Here is a 25,116-nt window from a genome sequence, read left to right on the forward strand (position 1 = left end):
GAAATTGGGTAGGTGGCAGGGAAATTGGGTAGGTGGCAGGAAAAAGTCAGTGGCTCCTGAATCAGGAGATAAGCAAGTGCTTAAATACTCCTCATCCACCCAAGAGCTGGGCCACCTTGGGCAGGAAACTTCACCTCTCTGGGCCTCACTGTGTAGACTAGAATGAGGGTTCTCCCAGATCTCACTCTGACATTCAGTGAACCTGTGATTTTAAGATGCCTTCAGATTTCAGCATCTGTCGTGTTCCTTTCCAGGACCCTCCCTGCCTCTTTCTTCAATGTGTCCACACACCAAAATGCATGGGGCTTTAATGTGTTTCCTCCCCATGCCCTGCTGACCAAACTGCCTCTACTTTTTGTTCTAATTCTGGATTTCCCATGAGTCATCGGATGAGTTAGCAAAGTTGCCCCTCGCTGTTTTTTTTTTTCTCCCAAATGCTTCTCAGTCAATTAAAGACCTCATCTATTAACTGAAGAGAGAAGGGGATCTTGAATGCATGCTGGCCAGGTGTGCTGGAGTCAGGTATACTCAGGTCAGAGGATAATGATAATAGCAATTATAATACTAAGAGCCACAACTATTAAGAGAACTTATTCTTTGCCAGTCCTTATGCTGAGGAATTAACATGCTTTACCACATTTAAACTTCTCAAAATCCCTATGTAGTGAGTAATATTATTATTCCCAATTGATAGATGATGAAACTGAGCTTAGAAAAGTTGAAATGATTTTCCTGGGATCACACAGCCAGTAAGCATTGGAGCAGCATTTAAATCCAGACTAAACACCACGAGGCATTTTTTTTCTCCAAAGACTAGAGAAATTTTGGACTGTATTTTAAAGCAGTGAAACATGCAGTGAGACATGCATACACACACTCAGCCATACTCATAACGAACAGGAGAATTTATGCATACAAGTGAGTTCCAAGCTTCAGAGTCATCACCTTGTAAGGTCAGTTTATGTGCTTGTTCCAACAATATCACAGATGCTTGGTTGGGGAGTTTCTCCTGGGAGTGCTTCATGAGCTACACACATACACATGCGTATTTTTATATCATAGCTGCAGCCTGCTCTTTATGCTGTTGTTGTTCTTGTTGTTTTGCCTTCCAGTGGTATTATTATTCCTTGTGCTCACATTATTTTTTTGCCAGGCTTGACTCCAAGTGGCTTTTGATGGTTTCCAATATGCAAATCCAATCTACCCTTAAAGGAAGGATTTGCCAACATTCAATTGATCTGACTGGCTGTTTTTTCCCACTACTCCAGTGGCTTACAAAATATTTGAGCAGTGGCACCATTTTTATTTTCTTCCCGGATCTCTTAGGGAAGCCTAATCTTTACGACAGATGAAGGCAGAGTGGCTGTGTTTGAAGCATGAATTCGGGAGGCATGACCCCATCCACTCTTCTCTCCCATTCTTGTTCTCTCCTTAGGCCTGGAGGGCCAAGGAGACTTCGGGTTTCAGGGAAAGCAGCTTGGGAACCACTGCCCTGGCCCAGACAGCCCAGTGGTGGGAGGGCCAGTGTCAGGAGCTCCACACCCTCTCTCTGGCCCAATGTGAGCAAGTTCTGCCTGTGAACTGAAGGAACATCCACATCTCTCCTAAACATTCTTACTGGCCAAAAGGAAGGAGAATGTGACTCTTTAGTGAACACCTCCGCAGGGTCTTTCATCCACCATTCATGTCTGTAAAAGAGCTTTTAAGAGGTTTGCAGAAATGCTTCAAGAAAGGAAGAAAAGGGAGCTTGGTGGCTATAAACAGAAAGGTTAGTTCTGAGGTCAAGAATGATACAGGGGAAGAGGAAAAAAATTTAAGGATTGCAATGCAATGAGGAGAAGAATCACACAGATATTAAGAAAAACCATACAGAGTGGGAATTTCCAGCAGCAGGGAAAAGCACGATATGTCTGGATCTGAGGCCAAATGTTGGACATCTGCGTCCTCCGTGTGCCCAGCCGCCCACTGCAGTTAGGGACGTGCGGGCCTGGGAGTGGGGAGTGTGCACCTGCTTTGTGCTTGGCCATGGGAGACACCAGCAAGGACCCATGAGAGAGGAATTTCTCCCTTAAGGAACCCACTGTCTAAGAGGGAACATACTGAAACACTCTAAAGCAAAGAGGAAATCGGGAAAGGCAGTAATGGAGATACAAATGGAGCGTTAGGGGAGTCCAGTGGAGGGCGGCTTCTGTAAAAGTGTCCAAGCCAAAGCTGAGTTTCCTCTAACACATGGCATGATGTCCCTTTCCATGCTTCAGTATGGACTTTGGGTGACATTTTGGACTCTTCATATTTTATCTTCTCAAACTCATTTTGACTCCCTCATCCTAACTTAGTTCTCATCCAAAAACGAAAAAAGTACTTCTCCGTTTATACCCCCAAAGGAAGTATAAAATTATGACTATGCTGTCTTCCAACATGAGTCAGTTGAACCCCTGCTTAAGTGATGATTGCGCGTGGCTCAGGAATGTTTCTGTCTCTCTCCTGTCTGAATTTCATTGGAGCATAGGAAGGCCCTTCCATTTTTGCTTAATTGCTTCACAGTTCTTTTCATTTTAGAGTGTGATTTTCTTATACCTGAGACCAACACAAAGGGAAAAAAATCTCTGTGATCCTCAAGGAAAAAATACACATCCGTGTTAGTTTGGAGGGCCTCAGATAATTACTGGTAAGCTGGGGAGAGGACTTTATTACCATATGAATATCACAAAACCAAGGGAGACTTTGAGAAATTGTTGGATCTAATCCTATGATTTACTCATTTTCTCAGCAGCCTAATGCTGTGATACAGGTTTCAAACCAAGTTCCTATTTCCTCTTGTGAATCAGTCCCTTTATTCCAAAAGGAATCTGAAACAGCTTCACCAAGGCCAGCAGTGGGGAGCATCTTCACTCTAGGCTTTGGACTTGAAGCGAGGCCTTGTTGCATTCTGTATCACCAGGACCTCATACAATGCCTGGCACGCAGTGGGGACTTGCTCAAATAATGTTTGCAGGATTGAACTGATGATGAACAAAGGCAGAGAAGTGGGAATGCACAGGGTGTGTTTGAGGACAAGTGAAGCAATAGCTGACACTTGTTAAGCCTTTACTGAGAACCAGATAGCATGCTGAGTACTTTGTTTCCTTCTCATTTAAACCTCACAAGACCTCCATGAGATAGGACCATTAGTATCCATTTTACAGATGGGAAATACCATAGACTGAGTGGCTTAAACAACAGCCATGTATTTCTTACAGTTCTGGAGGCTGAGAAGTCCAAGATCAAGGTGCTAGCAAGGTAGGTTTCATTCTGAGGCCTCTTTTGGCTGGTAGACAGCTGCCGTGGGGCTGTGTGCTCACAGGACCTCTTCTTTCCCCACTTCTTTTTGGAGAGAGAGAGAGAAAGAAAGAGAGTGCGTGTGCAAGAGTGCACATACATGAGCTCTCTGGTATCTTACAAAAACACGAATCCTATCAGATTCAGGCGTCACCCACAGGACCACATTCAACCTTAATTACTTCCTTCAAGGCCCCATGACTAAATACAGCCACAATGGGGCTTCCAAATATAAATTTGGAAGGGAACACAAACATTCAGCCCATAACAGGAAACTAGTGCAAGGTTGCAGAGCTAAGAAGTGTTGGAGCAGGAACTCAAACCCCCTCCCTTATGCTGAAAACCATGTACCTTACTGTGAGGCAGTACCACCATGGTGTATGGAGTGATAGCTTGGTGTGTAGAGAGGGATAGGATGCGGTCATCGGAGATGATGATGATGAGGCTGTCTGGGCTCAGATGAATCTAAAGACTGAATCTCTCCCTGTCTTCATCTCCATCTCCATCCTGTCCACCAGCCACACTGAAAACCTTGCAGTTCCCTGAGGCTGCTGCATGTTGCCTGCAATCCTTTGACTATCCTTTGAATATAGGTGCTTTGATCTACCTAGAGAAGTGGTTCTTAAGCGTGGCTGCACATTAGAATCACGCAAAAAGCTTTTAAAAACCCAGAAGTCAGAACCAGGTTGAAGGGCCCACACTGGTCTCAAAGAAATAATGATAGTAACAGATTATAACCTAATGTACAAAGTAAGAAACCATGATTTCATCTGATGTAGATTATTACCTAATGAATTGATAGTTTGATGACAAAGTATTTACATAATTTCAAAGAACTCTGCAAAAAGGACTTATTAATTACAAAAGGAAAATGAGTACATTTACAGTGAAGGAGCTTGGCAGTCTCCACTTTGATCAAGTGACCCAAGTGAACATCATTAGTAATGGGACACAGAGAAACCATGGGCCGCTTCATAGGGTACAGTAAGAAGTTACTACTGAGATAGTCCTGCCAAAGATGTACAGCTGCATCTAATCACGAGGGGAACATTAGACAAATCCAAATTGAGGGACATATTTTAAAATAACAGTCCTATAATCTTCAAAAGTGTTAAGGTTATGAACGTCAAGGGAGGCCTGATAAACTGTTTCAGATTGAGGAAGAAGAGACATGACAACTAAAGGCAGCTTGTGATACTGAACTAGATCATTTTGCTATCAAAAACATGATCGGTACATTTGCCAAAACTTGAGTGGTTGTAATGTACTGATGCGAATTTACTGATTTTGATGTTTATGTTTTAGTTATATAGGAGAATGTTCTTATTTGTAAGAAAATACACTACAAAGAAAGATGGGACATCAAGACAACAAATTACTCTCAAATGGCTCAGTTAAAAAAAAAAGATTTATGCTGTGCTTGCAACCTTTCTGTAAGTTTGAGATTTTTAAAATACAAGCACACAGACAAAAACCCTGATATCCAGTTTGTATACAAAACCAATTAAATCACAAACTCCAGAGAGGAGACCCAGGCTTGAGTAGCTGTTGGAGCTCCCAGTTGATTCCAGTGTGAGCCTAGGTTGGCCCTATTAGCCCACTTTCAAAGTGTGGTGCCCAAACCAGCAGAATTAGAATCAGTGGGAAACTTGTTAGAAATGAAAATTTTCTGGCCCCACCCCCAGATTGCCTGAATCAGAAACTCTGAGGGTGGGACCCAACAATTTGTAACGTACCGAGGTTTTGGTGCATGCATATGTTTAAGAACTGTTGGCTATAACCTTCCTTGCTCCCCTTCTATCCATACATGCTCCCAAGTGCCCTTCCAGAGTCAGCTCAGCAGGTTTCCAGTCCTGGGGCTCCCTCAATACCTTAGAGTGCATCTCAGAGTTTGGGAATTATCTGTTTACATCCTGATCTCCCCAACAAGGGTTAGTCCAAGGCTCATTCACACAGTCTCTGGAATAGCATAAGCACCAGTACATATTTATTGTTGATGCTTAAGTTGATGCTTATTGAATGAATTGAGGGACTGGCCATGATGTTCAGTGGTGTTTCCCCTGTGCCACATTTTAGCTTCATTTGCATGCCCTTAAGAGGCATGCACTGATATGTTTCAAGTGTGTTCTGTGTTGGGAGTTTGATAAGGGGCTCTGTGGAGGCAGGGGAGATGGCAAGCACTTGTAACCACATTCAGAAGCACCCCCGCCTTTCTGGACCAGTACTGAAGCCTTTTACTAAAAGGTGCCTGTGAGCTGCTGGGCTTTCTAATTAAACCAGATGGACTGGATGATAGCTGATTAGATTCCTGACTTACTGATCTTCCTTCTATTTACTCACATAAATACGTTGATGAACCAGAAGCCATCTCATTCAGGAAAAGCACCTCACTGAATATTTTTAGAAAATTAAACTTTTATGAATGACCCAGACTGTGAGCAGCTAAAATGCCAAAGTCTGTTTCCTGTGGCACTTGCATGGTTGAGCTATCAGCAGGGGGACTGTGAACAAGTTTGTTTCTGCAAATATGTGCCAAAACAACAGCAACAACAAATTACAGACCCGTCAGTCATTTTGGATGGAGAGGAGCATGTCATAATGATAGACATAACCAGGGACATAGGCACTTCTTTGCTTTAACTGCCTCTGTCCCTCCTAGCTCCATTCAACAGTGTCACATTTTGTTGATGCTGATTCCCAATTCAATTTCTCTGTTAATTGGTAATATTTGGGGGTAGGGGTAATGAAGTAGAGGCTAAAAAGAACACATAATACATGAAAACATGTATTTATAAACATGCATATAAATATGGTACATCTGTCGATGCATAAATATATATGCCGATGTATAATAAAAATTATATGTCATATGCTTTAAAAAAATCTACAAAAAATATTTAAATATCTATATACATACACAAATAGCAAGGACTTAAAGTCATGATGTGTCTTGAGCAACTCTTAACTTCAGGTTCTGCTACTAATTAGAATCTATCTCCATGCCCTGTAGAAGATAGGGAGTTGGTCCCACTTGGAGTCATGGATAATCATTTTGTGTAATGCACTGCTTTAGGGTATTTCCAGGATCATTCTGCTGAGGTGGCAGAAGAGCGGAATATCCTAAAGCTATGACACCAATTCATGGCCCTGCAGAAACATCATGGCAGTTGAGAGTTTAAACCTCAATCCCAAGTTGCTCAAATTGGCTTTGACTGTGAAAATTGGTGCTGAGCTGGACCGACTTCCTTGGCTAAACTGTATAATCAGAATTCTATTCAATCACACTTAAAGAGTATTTTGACTGCCTGTTGTTGCTAGCATGTGTTTACTTCTGTGGCTGATGCAACATATTTACAACATACCAGGTTTATCAGAAATGTAGAAGCATTCTCTCTTACAGTGAAAGCCAAGATCAGGTTGTTCCCTAGAAACAAGGCCAGTCTCTGGAAGGTCAGAGGGATGTAATCCCAATGTGTAACATTCTGGTTACTTATTCATTCATCTAATACATTCCTACCATGTGCCAGATATTGTTCTAGGATTAGCACTGGCTCCCAAGAAAGGTACAGTCCCTTCTTTCTTGGAGCTTACAAATTTTAATTATTAAGTCAACTAACCATTAAGTTTTGTGAAAACAGAAATGAATCACATTGGTGGAATGTGCAAACCAGCTGGGAAATAAGACTCGTCTTCCAGAAACCAATCAGAAAGCCATGTCTAGAGAATATTATTATGAGTTGAATTTTGTCCCCTCGCCACAAAATTCATATGTTGAAGTCCGAATCCCCATACTCAGCATGTGACCATATTATAGATAGGGTCTTTAAAGAGGTAATTAAGTGAAAAGAAGTGACTAGGGTAGGCCCTAATCCAGCAGGACTGATATCCTTATAAGAAGAGGAAATGTGGATACAGAGAGAACGTGATATGAAGAAAGAGGGAGAAGATGACCATTGAGTGGCCAAGGGGAAAGGCTTGGAACAGACCCTTCCCTCACCATCCTCAGAAGGAACCAGCTCTGTGGACATCTTGATATCAGACTTGTAGCTTGTGAGGCAGTAAATCTCTGTCATGTTAACCACTCAGACTGGGTGGTTACTTTGTTATGGCTGCCATACTCTGTTATGGTAGCCTTAGCAAACTAATACATATATATTAAAATTCTAACACATGGACAGGGAATGGACTGGCTTGATTGGGGAGGGTTCGTAGTAGGGTCATAAGTGTGAGACAGGGTGAAGGTTTGGTCTGGTTTTGAGTAGAGAAAGAGGTTGGCATAATTAGTGTTTCAGGGAAAAAAGAAAAGCAAAGAAACCAGTGCTTGGGGAGAAAAATAGCGCTTGCAAACAGAGAAATCAAGTTGCAACCTTCTTTGCATTTTAATAGCTTCATCAATGTGAAAGAGGCTTCTGCCCTCTCCAGAGGACTCATTCCCCTTGATGTCATCTTTATTGAATTGTCTTGTTTTACAAAGACGTAAAATGGCTTTGTGTTGGGCTAGTTTCTTCTTCTGCTAAGAAATATCAAGTTCTTCCAATGTGAGACTCTCTGTGTCTCATGTAATTATACAGTTAGGCATTTCCTTAATGCTGGGATTTAGTTTTAAGCCCAGTGTACAGAGACCATTGCTAATTCTACATTTGGATTTGGGCCCTGACTACTGATGGTCCTTGGGACAACGCCAGGACACTAACTAGGTGGTGAGAGAAGCAATAGGACTGAAAAGAGGGTGATATTTTGCCATCTGTGTTCTATTGCTGGGATGCTCTATGACAGGGTATTGAACAATGATGTTGGGAAGGAAGGGTGGACCATGAGCTCCAAGATGTCAAAAACTGGTGGCGGGACATGGGGCTTCCACTGGTGCTAATAGGCTTAAAGATCACCGCAGTACCCAAGGCCCATAATACCCTAGTCCTGTTGGCCTAAGAAGGTATCTTCATTGAGGGATAACTTCATCCTATAGTTATCTCAGAATCTCTAGAACCTAATCTATGCCTGGTTCATTGTTGGCACTCAATAAATGTTTGCTACAGGGAGGGAGAGAGGAAGAGAAGCTTCTCTTTGGTCCAAGGAACATCCCTATAGCATAATTAGTATGGCGTAATTCAGTGCAATTTATGTACTTGTGGTTCCCAAGGGTCTCAAACAAGAGCTGTCCTTACTGCCCCTGCACCACTGCTTCTCCCAGAAGGGTCACTTGCATGTGCTTCTGAAGCCATCCTCTCAGCGGCCACTCCAGCCACCATTTCCCTTTCCTCCCACATCAGCAACTGTGGCGCTGTTTGCCAAAGGGCTGCAGTGATTGAAGACAGACAGCAGTGTTCTCAACTAGTTCCTCCCAGTGCATTCATAAGCTCTCCTGGCAACTGCTCAGGCCACGGTGTGCTGTGCCAGCAGGACACCTCACGCCAGCTCTTGCTGGCTGTACTCACCTGCGTTTGCCACAAGGCAGCACTGCCCTCCCTACACTCCCCAGGGCCCTGGAGTCTTTACTAGCCATGTTATGCTATCTCTCCCCAGGACTCAGCTATACGGCTACAAGGAAAGGAGCAGAATGAAATCTTAGCATGACCCTCTCCCCTCTGCTCCATCCCCACCCTCACACTATTCCTCTCAAGACTCATTCTTTTCAGAGGAGGGCTTTCCCAGGAAGCTCCCTAGAGCTTCCCCCACCTTCCACCAGCCATACCTGAATCCTAGGGTGCGTAGCAGTAAGGCTCAAACTGGGACCTCTGCTTCATAAAGAAGTGGGTTACGCAGGGGTATCCTCCTCAGCTGGACACCACACCTCATCTTATGCAGGTAGGTATATTAATGTCTCGGGCACCAGAAATATTCCATAGAGCCCCAAAATGGCTTCAACAGAATGGGAAAACCATTCCGGAGTAGGAATCAGATGGACTTCTACTTGAAACCAGACTATACCACTTACCAGCTATGTGACCATGGTCAAATTATTAAGACTTTCTGAGCTATGGTTTCCCAGTCTATTAAATGAGATGATTCCTATCTTACAGGACAACAGGGGTTTTATGTGAGAGAAAATGTGAAATGAAGGTACACTGCTGCCTGCAAATAAGAGGTGCTAAATCCACCTTGCTTCTCATGTCTCTCCATTCCCTTAAGTTAGACGTAAGGAATAATTTGATATAAATCTTCAGCTTTAAACCACCCACTGATGAACCTCCCCTTGAATATCCCAGCCAGAAAGCTTGTGAAGGGTTCCTACTGTGGCTAGGATACTGCAGAGGAACCTGAGCTTGTTCATGTTAGCCAGAGCTGAAATCCACACCTGTCTGCCAGAGTCTCCTGGAATGTGCTAGCAGAGCTAACTGGGCCATTCCCGCTGAGTTCTATAGCATTTAGTAGAACACTTTCATCAACACATAGTGCTCAGAAAGGGCTTCAGATGAAGCTGAGGGGGATGCCTTCAGCAGTCAGCTGCACAGGAGCAGAGGAATGCAAGGGAAACCTCACAAATAAGTGCAATTTCTTTATTGGCTTACCCCCTCCAAGAGGCCAAGGGGCCACAACCTAGATAATGCGAGCATCCTTTCCACCACCACCCCGATAATTGCTCTAGGCCCAAGAGAAATTAACATAAACCTCTGTAGGTTCCCTCCAGACTTGGCCCTTTTCAACCATTGCTCCCATCATCCACCTCCATCATTGCTCGTCTCTGCTATTCAGGCCTAAGACCTCTGCTTAGTCAACAGTGCCTTATGACCCATGCCTCAGGCCTGTGCTCTGCAACAGGGGCTCCCCTGCACCATCCGCACATTCTAACTTCTATGCCTTTGAGCAGTTAAGAGCACACACTTTAGAATCAGAGCTGATCTTACCCATTGGCTGTTCAGCTTGGGGGCAAGTCATTTACCCTCTGAAAAGTTCAATTTCTTCGAAGCGTAAATGGGGATAGTCATAGCTGCCTCATAAGCTTGAGAATTACTCTATGTACCATGCATATGCATGTAGATCATCTGAGTGTCTGGTACATAGTATATTGCTGCTTATAGGCATCATGGTAGTAGGAACATAGAGGTGATTAGATACATTTACTTAAGCTATTTCCCTTGATAGGAATACTCTCTTCCTACCTTTTAAAACACTACCTATTTTTCATGACCACAAATGATACCACCTCCATGTTGTCTTCCCAATTCCCTGCAACCACTTACTTTGAACATAAGGCGCACCTATTTTCTATGACTTCCTTGGCCTTTATCTCTTGCTACCAGTTCTTCTGAGCAAGGCTTGTCTTTTCCCAGTTTGATTGTCAGCCCTTTCAGACAAGGACCATGCCACCACTCTCAACAGAGTGTTACAACCCTTGGCTCCTGGGGACCATGATTATCAGGGAAGAGCAACATTCATGTTTGGGCAGGTGGACGTGTTCAGGCTGCCAAGTGTTCATTTTATGGTGTCTAAAATGGTGTGCTTATGTGTCAAGGACAGCTCTGAAACAGCTAGGGTAAAGTGGAGGAGAGGGGGGAGCAGTCCAGCCTCAACTAGAACTCTAAGTGGCATGTCGAGGGGCTGCTCTCAGAAGAAAACAGCTTCTTTGGTCTGTGCATTCCTTTTGGGACCAGGTAATTATTGTTTAAGATGAGTCTGGGAATTTCCAGGTTGCCTGAGACACTGTCTGAGAACCTTCTTAGTACTTGGTTCTGACAGCAAGTGCTGAAGCGGAAAAAATATTTCCATCCATCTGCACTAATCTCTTGTTTCTCTAGCGGTTAGAAAGTGGGGAGGGGAAATGAATTAAAGGCTGCATTAGGAAAAAAGATGAAGAGCCAGGCTTACGCTTGGTCCATGCCAGGTCATTTTCTAGTCAGGACAGGAAATGCCAGATTTCTACAGCTATTGGGTGGAGGTGCTGGGAATATAATCATTTGCACTGTGATAATTGAAGGCATTGAAGGAGAAAGCCCAACTTAAAAACTTCCAGAAAAGCAAAGATACTCAGAATTCAAAGCAGCTCACTCTCACTCTCTCGCCTCGTGGTCACAGTAAGAAGAAAACAGCACTCGGTCAGGACCGGGGCACCTTTCAATGTTCCAACAGAATCTGCCCATCCGCAGCTCATGCGCTGGGTCAAACAAATACAAACCCCAGCACCTTTCACATATGTATTTGCAGGCCTTCCGTGTTTATATGTCTAAACCCGGCACACGTGGTGCCTGTGTCGGTTACTGTTTTCAGGCTGGGACCCCAGGGACCATAAACCTGATGAGGGCTTTGTGCCTACATTCAGCTATACAATCTGTGTCTCATTACACTGCCCATCAAGTTAGCATGTGCTTGTGTTGGCTTGAGCTGGCGTTTCTCAGTGCTCCTGGAGGCTGGCCAGGTCGACAACATATATCGGTGGATTAAACCATTAAAGCTATAATGGCTTCTTTCCCCTCTTCCTCCCTCCTCCTTTCCTTTGGCCCATTCAGAGCCAGGAAACTCTTTCAAAGGAAAGAGGCTCCTGCCCATTCATATCTTAGGCCAAATTTAAAGTAGCAGCTGAGACGCTTTATGGCAACACAAGTGTGGTTACTTCATATTATCGGCACTTGACTTTTAAGTCTCTGTCACGTATATCAATGGGTGATAAACATTTTCTTCTTGTTAACTTTTTTTTTCTTTGTGAATCTTGGCTTCAAGGACCATGGGTACCTGTATCTCAGGTGGGAAGATTGAGGCTGGAACAATGCCTTTATAGGACCATCAGAGAACTCTTCTGTGAACAGATTTCTCTTGTGCATGATGTACCTTTTACATCATGCAGGGCATTGTAGCAGATATAGGAGTTATGCTTTATTTGGTCCCCAACATCAGGTGACTAACAGTCCAATCAGAATCCATGCACACAGAGATCAGCATGACACAGCATGAGAAAAGAAATGGTTATGTGGGGAAGTGTAGCAAATGGAATGGCCAGGGGAGAGGCCAGAGAGATCTAAGAATGTCCTGAAGGAGGTGAGATTTGCCCTTGACCTTGATGGAGTGGTCAGACTTGGGGAGTATAAACTGGGAGTTAAGAGTGAAGACTCTGGAGACAGATGGCTTTGGCTTAAATCGCAGTTCTACTGCTTGCTAGCTGTGTGACCTTGGGCAAGTTACTTAACCACAGTTTCCCAGTTATAACATGGGAATGATAACAATGGTGTGTGTCTCTTGGGTTGCTTTGAGGTTATTTGAAATAATACCTGCAAAGCACACAGCTAAAAAATAGGAATGATGGTGGTGATGATGCAGGGAGACCAAAGAGCGGAACAGTCTAGAGTGAAGCGAATGTGTTAAAATCCAGAGGCGATCAAGTGAAGCCAGCGTTTGGAGGCCCATAGAAGTCATTTGGAGGAATTTGGACTTCGTGCAGTAGGAAAGAGGGAAAACTATTTTTAGAAAAAAAAAAAAAAAGATTTGTGTGCCGAAGTATAACAGGATGAAAATGGATTTTAAGAGGTAACTGATGTGTCTGCAATTCATCTCTCCTGATCATGTAACTCTCTAGTCACTGCCCCATTCAGTAGATCAGCTGCACAGACTCCTAATTAGCCATTCCAGTAGGCCAGATCATCAACACGACTATTTTTTGAGCAGGTATTTTCTTTTTAATCAGATGGATAATTGTATTACCTAAATCTGTGTCTATCTCAAGTGCCATCTCAGCTGCTACTTCCTAAGAGGGATCCCCCAGCTTTGAGGCTGGTTTCAGGAGGGCAAGTAAAAATGGCTGGCTTATTTGCTTGTAGAGGTTGTCTTTGCTACAGGAATTGCATGAGAGCACCATGCTTGTTAAATGTGCCAGCTATAAGCTAATGATTTTATGATAAAGATTCTTCTTTAACATGTCTCTATGGGATCATGTAATTTTGGAGTGGGAAGGGACCACAAAATCAATCTAGTCTTTGTAACAATGAGAGGGAGGTAAAGCCAGGTGGTTCTGTAAACCAGGAAGTGTGGAGAACCTCATATCCTAGTTTCAGGCAATTTTTTCCTCGTTCCACAAAAAAAAAAAAAAAAATCCTGTTTTCATTTATTTAGAGGGTTTCAAAGGAAAGTTTTACAATCTCTACTCTGGCTATAGGAAAGTATAGAGGACACCTCCACTTGCATGGCAAGCCCACACCCTTACCCCAAGGCCAGGAAAGAGAGATGAGAAGGAGGCCGCAAGTGCTGGATGGGAGAGGAATTGAGAGATTTTCACATATATGTCTCTACCATAAACCTTTATGGCAAAAAAAAAAAAAAAAAAGCCTTCTCTGGAGGATCATAGGATGCAGCAGCAGGGGATCCTTCAGGACCATTTAATCCAGTGTTTTTTCAGATGTGTTCTACTAGTTTCCCAGGGTGTTTAAAGGTGTCACACTTCATGGTCCACTAAATGTGGAAATGATGACTTGAAGGACACTAATATGTCTGCATCTGGAGTTTCAGGCTCTTTAATATGCTCCCATTAGCACGGTGACTCTCCAAGAAAGGATACAAACATGAGCCATATCTATAGGATTTCTTGTTGTTGTTTATTTTTATAAAGAACCCTTTTATTTTAAGGCTCCTGGAAACATCTTTCAACATTTGTGTGTTTCAGAACACACTGATTTTGCGTAATACCTTAGTTTAAAGATAAAGACATTGAAACAAAGTCACTATCAGGTACGTGGTTGAACTAGGACTCCAGTAAGCCCTTCCTTCAGAGTGCTAGAATTGAGATTAGTCAGGCTAAGATGCCACATACTTGAAATTATTTGAATGTTTCAGGAAAATGATTTTTTAATGTATATTTTGTTAGATCTCTTTGGGTCAGTTTCCTACTTATCACTCTGTTACGCTGAGTCAAGCAGCCATAGAATATCTAATATAGTCCTCTGTCCAGTAGACATAAAAGGAAGGAAAAGAAACAATTTCTATTCCTCACGCACAAAAGTACCTAATGGCAATGGCTGTATCAAGCAAGCTGGTAGTTCTAGCTTTTGAAGTTTCCAAAATTCTACAGCCTTGGAATGTGTCCGTAAGGATCTCTTTGCAGGTACAACTTTAATAGGTGTGCAATTTTCAGACTTGGGTGGTGTTTGAAGAGTTCTGATGTCTGGCTTGTTGGCAGAGAGTTGGTTGCTGGGACTCTTGTCCATCTGGTGCAGAGGGTATGGGCCGCTGCCTCTCTGAGCTCTTCCTTGCCAGCCACCTAAGAATGTGCCTGAGCCAAGTTGCTGTGCAAACCTACTGAGTGGACGTCTCAGCTTGTGCCATATCCTGACCCACAATCAAGAATCATCTTCCCACAGGACACATTCCAAATGTACTTTCCATACATTTTTGTGGATGGTAGGTTTTCTTAATGACAGCCATGGCTGCCATTATTTCTTAGCTGTCAGTCACCAGATTAGGCATTTTCCATATGTTTTATCTCCTTTTTATTCACAACAACGATTGCTAAGTCTTCAGTATTTGACCTTGAATAAGATACTTAATTTCTCTGTGCTTCAGTTTTCTCATCTTTAAAATAGGGATAAAATTCCAGCCTCGCAGAGTGGTTGGGAAGATTGGGTATAATTGAATAAGCATCTACACTAGGCAATTAATATATAGTTATTCACTTTCAGGGGCAAAATTTATATTGTATGGGATATTATAAAATCCCACTTTCCTCTCTACCTCTAGCCCAGGCAATTAAGGCATAAATAATATTTTAGACAGTCGTATGTTTTGGTAAGGGGGCAGTGGACCACGTTAGCCTGCTAAATCCCTAATGACTCTCCAGGGCAGCTTCTTATCAAGATGAAATGGAATTTGATGCTCCATGCATGCAAAGGCTCAGGTAATTTGAATCTGGTGTTTAATCCAATATGAACATCCTTTGTATGAAATCTCTGCCATCACCACTTTAGGAAAATTAATATTTATATCAAACATCTTCTGTAATGAGATATGAACTTTTGCACACCAAAATTCTAGCTCAGATTTTAGATTTGTGTGCTCCCATAGTCAGGTTTCTGAATAATTTATTTATCCAATTGAAGAAATAAAGTAGACGAACAATTTCAAAGGAGACATTGAATCAAAGCAGATGGCTAATTATTCTCATTTCAAGGTATCCTGGATTAGGGGGAAAAAAAAGACTCTGAAATCAAACATGCCTCATAGGTCATTTTGAGTATTAGTTATGTTTACAAAGCTCCTTATAGGATAAATCATGAAAAGTATAGGACATAATATGATTATATTTGGGGACCAAGTATTTATATTTGAGAGGAAAATGTAGCAGTTCACTAGGATAATTAACTCTTTGGGAACAGTCTCTATCTTCTTTATGTTCTTCTCTTTTCTGTCATACCGTCTCCCCTTTCTCTAGCTAAGTAGCTCTTACCCTTTAAGATTAGGTGTAACTTCCTCCAGGAAGCCTTCCTGACCTCCGGTCAGGCTATTTCAGAATAATTAGTATGTGTGCATCACTGCCTCACTGAACTATAGCCCCCTCAGGGACTGAGCAAAGTGTTCTTTCCAACATTATTTACCAGGCACAATGATTGTCACATATTAGGTCTTCCATAAGCATCGACTTAATGAAAATAAATCCTGGGACATTAGGCCTCACTGTTGCATTGTGTTTGAGGAGGTACGTGTTGTCACAGAACTGTTGGAACCACAGCTAAAATCATAGCCCTTGCAGTTACTAGTTCTTCCATGCTGAAGGATGACAGGCACAATGGAGTCCTCACCTGCCTTTCTTGGCAAAGTTCCTGAATGTGGTTGCTGAGAGGATTTTAGTCTTTTCTCTGCAGTGAGAATGTGGGCTGAATTCACATTTTTAAAGCACTCTTATAGCCCCCAACGTGTCTATTTCAGTATAAGTGCATTGTAATAATACCTTACTTGAACGCATATTCTAATACAGTTACTTATCATTCTACCCATCTGTCTCCTCCACTGTCTTGACTCATTTTTGAATCACCACTGTTTAGCACGGTGCCTGGCACTTAGGAGGCACACTGCCAACAGGCTATGAATGAATGAGTGAATGAATGGACTACCTAGTGCCTTCCCTTCAGATCTCACCTGACTTAACTCATACAGCAGCGCTGTAAGGCTGATAGGACAAGAGTGATACCATTTCATAGATGCAGAATCTGGCCATCAGAAAGATTTGAAAACTTGCTCATGATCTCACAGCTGATAAAGGTGGGACCAGGACTCACATGGAGGACCTCCAATGCTTGAGCCATGTCCCTAGCTCATAGCTTCCTCTACAATTTATAATAGACTGGTATGTACCGATAATTGAAAGGATGAGGGTGCCTACTAAGATACTTTTCTGAGGACAGAAAGAGTAATCATTGTAACAATAATAGCTATTTATTGAGTCCTTAAGGTGAGTACTCAATAAATGCCAAACACTTTATATAAGTCACCCTAACAAACTAATATACTGCTAAGCAGCTATTATTGTTACTTGCATTTCATACATGAGGAAACCAAGACACAGAATATTTATGAAACCTGTGCATCATCACAGAACTAGTGCATCATAGAAACATGATTTGAACCTGGGTGGTTTGGTTCGAAGCTCCTATACTTTCCCATTCTGCTATACTTCCTCCCCTAAAAGACCAGTTTCCTGTTAAATTGTCATTGTTTTCTAGCAGGTCATGCTTTGTGAGCAATTTTGACCTTGGACAAATTACCTGTCTTACCTGGGCCTCTGCTTCCTGATTTGTAAAATGAAGAAATTAGTGTCTACCTTTTGGAATTGCTGTGAGAATTAAATGGTAATACATGAAGAATATGTTTTGTAAACTATAAAGCATTATACAAATTAAAGTTATTACTGCCCAGTGGAAAAAAAAAAACAATAAGCCATTGTAATAATAATTTGATTGAACAAGTGTTTATTGAGTTCATACTGTGGGCAAAGCATGATCAAAATAAGAGAAATAATTCTATTCATCACTGAACTTCATGCTATTAAATTTCCAGCAAGAGAATCTGCTTGCCCTGCTTCTTTTTATTACAAACCTGCTGGTGAAATTATCTAACCAGAAAGGAAACAAAACCAGCTAAAGCAATCTTTTTTAAAATTGTGCCAGCGATTACAATGTTGTTCATTATTTTCTAACTGTTTTCAATAATATACCATCCTGCTCAAAAGCTTTGTCTACCGTTATTGCCATTTCAGACGTCATCTGACCTCTTTGCAGAATATACATCTATAAACTGTCCTTTTCTCAGTGGAATACACAAAATGGAGAAACTAAAAAAGTGTTGGAAAGTGGCAAGGAAGAACTAGAGAGGCATTGGGACTGTCAGGATTGGAAGTCAGCATTCTTGTTTGGGCCTGACTCCTCCTGCTCCACCCTGGCTCTGTGACCTTGAATAGAGCATATATGGGGGCCAAGTCTCCATTTCTTCTCCAGCAAAAGACAGCAGTTGTAACTTTGTAAAAATCGACTCATAAAATCTTTTGCACTGTATAAATGTGAGTTCTTATTATGTTGAATTCCCAAGAATGTTTAACGTCTTTTGAAAAATATTTGTATTGCATTTAGAACCAGGAATTTTTAAAGGCATGAAGTCAATGCCAGGGTAACCTTATGTATGACAACAATTGGAGGTCTGTCTGACATTTATTGAGTACTTACTATATAATGAAATATACTATATGTTTTATATGTATTATCATATTTCCTAATGTTCATGAGTACTTTAAAATGAGAGAATGCCAGCAATCTTGAATAACACATATACATTACAATTTTGTTTGTTTTTGAGATGGAGTCTTGCTCTGTCACCCAGGCTGGAATGCAGTGGCACAATCTCGGCTCACTGCAAACTCCACCTCCTGGGTTCAAGCCATTCTCCTGCCTCAGCCTCCCCAGTAGCTAGGATTACAGGCATGCACCACCACACCCAGCTAATTTTCGTATTTTTAGTAGAGACGAGGTTTCACCATGTTGGCCAGGCTGGTCTCGAACTCCTGACCTCATGATCCACCCACCTCGGCCTCCCAAAGTGCTGGGATTACAGGCGTGAGTCACCACTCCCAGCCTTAAGATGGTTTTTTAGAAAGATATAAAACCCATGTTAATATGGTAAGTCAAAGCAACAGATCACTGGAGGAAAATGCCCAGTTTTCCTCAGTAAGTATGTATTGAGTTAGAGTCTGTCATTACTGGATGACTGCAAAGAGGAATAAAGCAAGTCCATGCCCTCAAGAAGCTCACCATCAGCTCAGAATGTAATGAGAGCTGAATGAGGCCCTTCAAGTGCTTGGAGAGCTCAGTAGAAATAACTGGTCTTGGAGTCTATGGAATCATTAGTTTTAATGGCAAAAACCATAATTACTTTTGCAACAACCTAATAGTTCAAGAAGATTTGGCATTTCGCCCTTGAAGTTTTTGGCAACAGGCTTCTTTCACTTTTGTTAAATCCAATAGAAACCCCACATAGGTCAAGAGGTGATGAATACCAAATCCACTGGGGCCCAAACAGGGCACTCCTCCATAAGATAGACCTCCATACGACAATTGCTTTCACCATCCACTTGTAAAGATTTGACTCCCACCTCACATTTATGGAAAGTTCTTTGAGCATGTCCAGTGACTCTTTAAGATTCAGTTTCTAGCCTACTGAGCTGGAAATGATTGTGAAAGTTTCAATAGTCTTAGATCCTTCTCATCTCTTTTACAAAACCAGCGTTGGTGACACATAACAGATGGTATGAAATGGAAGCCTTATCAGTTGATTTCACTTATAAACCAAGTGCAGATAAAGATATAAGGAGGAGAAACATGGGAAATGTAATGCTAAAGATTTGTGGGAGTGTGTCAACACCATTTCTAACACCACACTATGGGATCTGTGGCAAATGCAGCGAGACACCAGTTGACAATATGAAGGTTAGAAAGCTTTCTCTCAATCCATGTTCTGTATCCTACAGTGGAGCGTCCAGCTCAGAGTTCAGACGAGGCTACGACAATTGGAGCAGAAGTGGAGAGGGCTCTGAGTTGTGCTTTGTATCCACACACAGCAGCTGCTCTGCTGCTCAGGTCCAGGGCGGCATGGCATTCTCACGTGTGTAGTGATACTGGGCACTGAATGGAGTGGGGAGGGAACACGATTTGGGCAGTTTATTTTTACGTGCTGAGTTTTTTTCCCCTTTAGCTCCATATTGAGAGGTTTTATCTCTGTGAAGCAGTGCTGATAAACAGCCTGATTTGAGAAGCCAAGCAAGATTTGGGCTGGCAACTTCTGATGTTTTCATCATGGATAGTAGGAGACAGTTTGGCTGGCATGGGAATCACGTGGGGTTCAGCTGCCTCAACACATTAGGCTGTGAGCCTCATGGGGAAGGGACCATGTCATAGGGGGTGTGTGCTCCTGGGTGTAGCAAGGTGCCTGGTGCATGCTAGGTGCTTCAGAGACGTTGGGGAAGGAAAGAATGCAGGACTGGACACCACTACTATGCTGTATCTCATCACTCCAGCGCACCTTAGGAAGAAAGCTCATATTTCTTCATCTTGTCCACTGCTCAGAATATACTTCTACTCAACTCTGCCTGTTTCCTGTTTGCCTATTCAGATCCTTATATCTCTCCTGCTCTGGAACAACTCCTTGACAATTCCAGCTGCCACTGATTCCTCTCCTGCCTGAACTATCAGTCTCTTCTGCATCCATCCTTTAGAACCAGGAGAGAATAGAAACAGATTCTAGTCTCTAGTTCTTTAATGGGTTTGTGTCTGTTTCTTGAAAGCAGAGAATAGGACCTTGTCTTATATTTGTTGTGGGGGATGGGAAGAATCTAGGGCTAGAATTGGAAGATCCAAATGTGTGACCTGGTTCCTTCCCTTAATATTTCTATTATCTTCACCAAGTCACATAACTTGTCTAAGCCTCAGTTTTCTCATCTTTAAAATAGGAGAAAATAGTACTTGTCACAGTAGGGTCATAAGCGTTAGATGAGGTTGCTCACGTAAAAAAGTCTGGCATAAATTATATATTGTTGTTTCTGTTGTTATTTATCCCTGACAGACATTTGCACTAACTGGGAACTTCATCTATTTTTGGTTACTATTTGTTGAGTGACTGAGGAAATGAACCATGGAGAGTATTTTGCCTTCCAGAAGTGACTTCTATAACTCATTTGTAAATGTTGGCATTTTGGAGTGGAAAGAAAAAATGGATTTATTTCTTCTAAATGGATGATGCCATGTATTTGCATCACCAGAAAAAGCAGAGACATTTTTTCCTCCAATTTTATTTTTCTTCTTTCACACCTGTGATTTTTTTTTGTTTGGGAATAAAAAATAGGCTCTCCAGGTAGTTTTGTCGCCATCCATCCTCTGGAAAGAACTTTAAATGCTCCCTTTCCCAAATGCCTTTTAAGCAATCTGGGCGTCTTGGGCATGTCTCGCATGACCTGGTTATCTTAACTGTCTTCGCATTCTCTGTGGCTCTCAGTAACATTTTCAGAAGCTGCAGATGCCAAAAAACAATGGCTTAGCCATGACATCCAAGGAAATCATCAAGGCATCATCCACCACTATAGGTGCCCACAGGTGGCCATAGGGGTGGTGTTGCTGTCTGTGGATAGCACTAATGCCACTTCTGATGCCCACAAATAGCTGCCCCTGAGGCCCCAAGGCCCCATGCGCTGCCTGTTAATGATGCCATTACTGCTGCAACTCTTCCCAATACCTTGTTTAGGTACCAGCTCCCACTGCTGAGGCTGCCGGCAGCACAGCACCCAAGACTGCACTTTGCACTAGCCAGGTGCTACCCATTACTTCTGGAAAATGGCCCTTTTTTGTTTCATTTTGGTTTTATTCATCCATGCAATTGCAGCTGCTCTCCCATGGGACATAGGACAGTCGGGGTGGGGATGCTGTGCAGAATCACCCTCAGCACACCCGCTGATCCTGGCTCATTATCTTTGATTCAGAAAGGTACACTTGGCTTCACTCTCCCCTCGGAATGCATCTTCTTCCTGGAGGTTCCTTGGTTTCTCCTGCATATAACCCGCCTGAGTCCTAGAGTGAGCCCAGCCTGAACTCAGGGTGGGGAACCTGCTACATTCCTGACTGGTCAGTCTGCCCACCTGCTGGAGAACTTATGAGCATCATCACCTGTGTGAAAAAGTCAGGGAATAGATTCTGCCTCACAGATTAAAAACTAGGTTGGTACGTTGGCTTGCTTCTGGCTCTTCTGGCCAATTAGGTGATCCTGGCTTTCCCACAAACAGAAGTGACCTCGCGATTTCAGGTCTCATCATGTGCACTGTGACAGACAAGCATATGTACCAATGTGAGTTGCCTTGGCTTTGCCAAAAAAGTGCCCCTTGACTGAACCAATTATTTTCCCTTTTCCAAAATACAGTTTTGTCTGCAATCCTTTATTTCTAACACTACTTCTGAATGGAACATATTGTTATGCATGGCAGGGATGGGGAGCAAATGGGAGGAATTTGGAGAAAGAGCCATTTTCCTCCCCTAATGGTGAAAAGTATTTTTTCTAACAAGCACTGTTCTCGGTAGTTGTAGCCTAGAGAGCCTTATCCTTTCCATCATCTTCTTGTCTGCAGCAGCCACGATATAACAACGTTTCCCCTGACAGGAGCTCAGGCAAGCCACTGTGTCCTGGAAGAGAGCCAACCTGGCATGCTGGCCAGTTGGCACCACCTGCCTCCATGCAAGAAGCCAGCACTGTGCCTCGTCCCCAGAGATATCAGCCCTGTAATGCCCAGCTCGTGCCAACAGGAACCTTGGAATACATATTTTCCTTTAAAAAGAGAGATGAGAGTTCCTATTCTATCTCATGATTTGTGCAGTTTATATGATCATGATTTTGGATTTTCAGAGAGGGTGGGGAGGGAAATTATATTTTATAGATTAGCTATATAGGGTGGTCCAGCCCCATATTGCTGGATTTGCTGGGTATGTTAAACTATAGCCTTCCTCCTCTCTGCTCTTAAGCCAAACAGCTCCTAGCTTTTTCTGCTCTAAAACCAAAGTGGGCTGTTTGTTTTTGTTGCAATCTTTCATTTTGCTCCTATCGGGCATCTGTTAATATCTCTGAGCTGTGGACCCTATGGAAACCTTGATATGTCTGCATGCTCCACCTGGTGCTACGCCTAGGTCAGTCAGTGGGAAGTCAGACCATGCGGGGCATGCAGCATCTCAACCACAGGGGTCTGGTGTGCAGTTTTAAGTGTCACTCTTGTTGCTGACATTTTTCTATCCTTCTGCAGAGACGATTATCGGAAATGGTTTATTGCCCTCTGGGAATATGGGAAGCAGCATCAGACAGGAATTCTGGGCCATGCTGCTTTTTTTTTTTTTTTTTTTTTTTTTTTTTTTTTTTTTGGAGTACAGTGGTATGATCTCAGCTCACTGCAACCTCTGCCCCTCGGGCTCAAGCAGTCCTCTCACCTCAGCCTCCCAAGTAGCTGAGATCACAGATGCTTGCCACCACACCTGGCCATTTTTTTCTTTCTTGTATTTTTGGTAGAGATGGAGTTTCACCATGTTGCCCAAGCTGGTCTTGAACTCCTGAGCTCAGGTGATCCACTTGCCTTAGCCTCCCAAAGTGCTGGGATTACAGGCTTGAGCCACCGCACCTCGCTCCGTGCTGCTTATTGTATACAGTTTTCTGTTTTTTACCACCTGTAACTCCACCCATTAAGGCAGTTTGTGCAGAGTCCCTGGCCCTTAGTACAGTGTTCACTGTGGCCGACTGGGTCTAGACCAGTGGTTCTAGCTCTAGTTGCAAGGGAGGATCTTCCGGGGCTTTTAAATTATACTGATGCCCATGATCCATCTCAGACCAGTTACATCAGACTTGCCGGGTGGGACCAGGGTGGCCCGGGCCTCAGGAATTTTTAAAGCTCCCCAGGTGCTTTTCCTGTTCAGTGCATGTTACTGTTCTTCGGTTTATATAAATTCTCTGACAGATGGACACCTCATATGAGAGCATATGTGTGATTTTTCCTGTCATGGTAATGGACGACTGACTGACTATGGCAAAAGGCCTCCATTTTATGGTTTGTTTAGTTAATAGAAGTGATATATTTATGCTCATTTATGCTCTCATCTGGTCCCCTTTGACCCATCCCATTACTCACTTTTATTTTGTTTTTTTTTTGGAGATGGAGTCTGGCTCTGTTGCCCATGCTGGAGTGCAGTGGCGTGATCTCGGCTGACTGCAACCTCTGCCTCCCGGGTTCAAGCAATTCTCCTGCCTCAGCCTCCCGAGTAGCTGGGATTACAGGCACACGCTACCACGCCCAGCTCATTTTTTGTATTTTAGTAGAGACGGGGTTTCACCGTGTTGCCCAGGCTGGTCTTGAACTCCTGAGCTCAGGCAATCCCCCCCACCTCGGCCTCCCAAACTGCTGGGATTACAGGCATGAGCCACCGTGCCTAGCCAACCCATAACTCACTTTTGCGAAATAGCTGGCTGAGGTTAAAGATGTCATCCTTGGAGAATAGAACTGAATGCAGGTCCACATTGGGCCAAGACCTTCTGTCTTATTCTCATTAGTACAGTCCTCTAAAACAGTGGCTGAAGTTTCACATTGCAAATGTAATCCTCTCGAAACCCTGATCAAGAAATAACATCTCTTTTTAAGTATGACCTTGATTACAGCAAAGAACAAGAGTGCCTCAGAAGAATGACTACAAGAGCCAGAACAAGATTGAATAGAATCAGAATTGACGTTCCTAAGCTAACTTTAAAAGTGAAAAAAAAAAAAATTAAGAAAGACATGTGAGAGGTTAAACCCCAAACCTGACAGTGTACTTTTAAAATGTCCTGCAGAACCTGGCAGTCTTCCTCAGCACCCTGGTTTTTGCCCCAACACCCTAGCAAAGTCACCTTTCTTTCTAAACTACTAGTTGAAGGGCCAAGTCTCAAAATAAGAAGATGCTGCTGTGCATAGCTACTTGGACTTGATTTAGAACATGATGCCAGCAAAGATGGATACAGGTACCCTGACTCCAGCTTTCTTGATTTGGGTGAAGCAATTACAAAGGAGAGTTCACGCTAAAAATAGGAAGTTGTTATTCAACCATTCTACGAAGGCAGAAAAGAAAATCTAATAAATTTGACCTTCAATGAGCTGCAATTTCAACTCTAACAGGGCTTCGTGGGCTTGATAATATTGTTAGCTTTATTTGTTCCAGAATGTATAAGGCCAGCAAAGGCCAGCCTTGGAATTGTGTCTTATTATCTCTCCTTATGCGCAGTTTCCTGTGTCCTTCCCACCCCCTTCCCAGGGTATGTCTGTATTATCACTTTTGCACATAAACCTAAAGATTAAAGACAGTGTTTGTTTTGAAGGAGGATAGGAAGATCAAGGATAAAGAGAAAACATGTTTGTATGTATATGCACATAACATTCACAGGGCATTCTAACAGCCAATCTCTAAGTATCATCAGTAACAGGAAAATTCTTTTAAGTGATAATCTTATAAACTGATTACAGGTCACTGCTCACGTGAATGTATGCCTGAGGCTACATCCCTAATGTGAAGCAAAGTATAAGATACAAGAAACCTAAACATACACCTTTTCATCCATGGACAAATAATTGCCGAACATCTTGCTTAACACACATAATTCACCTTATGAATAGAAATGTAAAACAGAAACCTGGTTCTGGAGTTTGACAATAAGCACTAGGGGGAAGAGCACTGATTTGGGATTTGGTCTGATAAGGGTGTATATCCCAGCTCTGCTGTTTACAGGCGAGGCAGCCTTGGCCTTGAGACATAAACTCACTAAGACTCAGTTTCCACATCTAGTTGTGAGGTC

General features: G+C 42.7%; 1 protein-coding gene and 1 long non-coding RNA gene across 3 annotated transcripts in view; both read left to right on the plus strand.

The window, feature by feature from the left end:
- Positions 1-24,953, plus strand: part of LOC129482445 (uncharacterized) — a 33,025-nt gene extending 8,072 nt beyond the window's left edge. Inside the window, exon 2 of the long non-coding RNA XR_008657706.2 lies at positions 13-24,953. This is a non-coding gene — a long non-coding RNA (uncharacterized lncRNA). The remainder of the gene's footprint in view (positions 1-12) is intronic.
- RORA (RAR related orphan receptor A) overlaps positions 1-25,116 on the plus strand; it is a 740,258-nt gene that overhangs the window by 259,753 nt on the left and 455,389 nt on the right. The window lies entirely within an intron of this gene.

This window comes from Symphalangus syndactylus, chromosome 5 (assembly GCF_028878055.3).
Source record: "Symphalangus syndactylus isolate Jambi chromosome 5, NHGRI_mSymSyn1-v2.1_pri, whole genome shotgun sequence".
NCBI lineage: Eukaryota > Metazoa > Chordata > Mammalia > Primates > Hylobatidae > Symphalangus > Symphalangus syndactylus.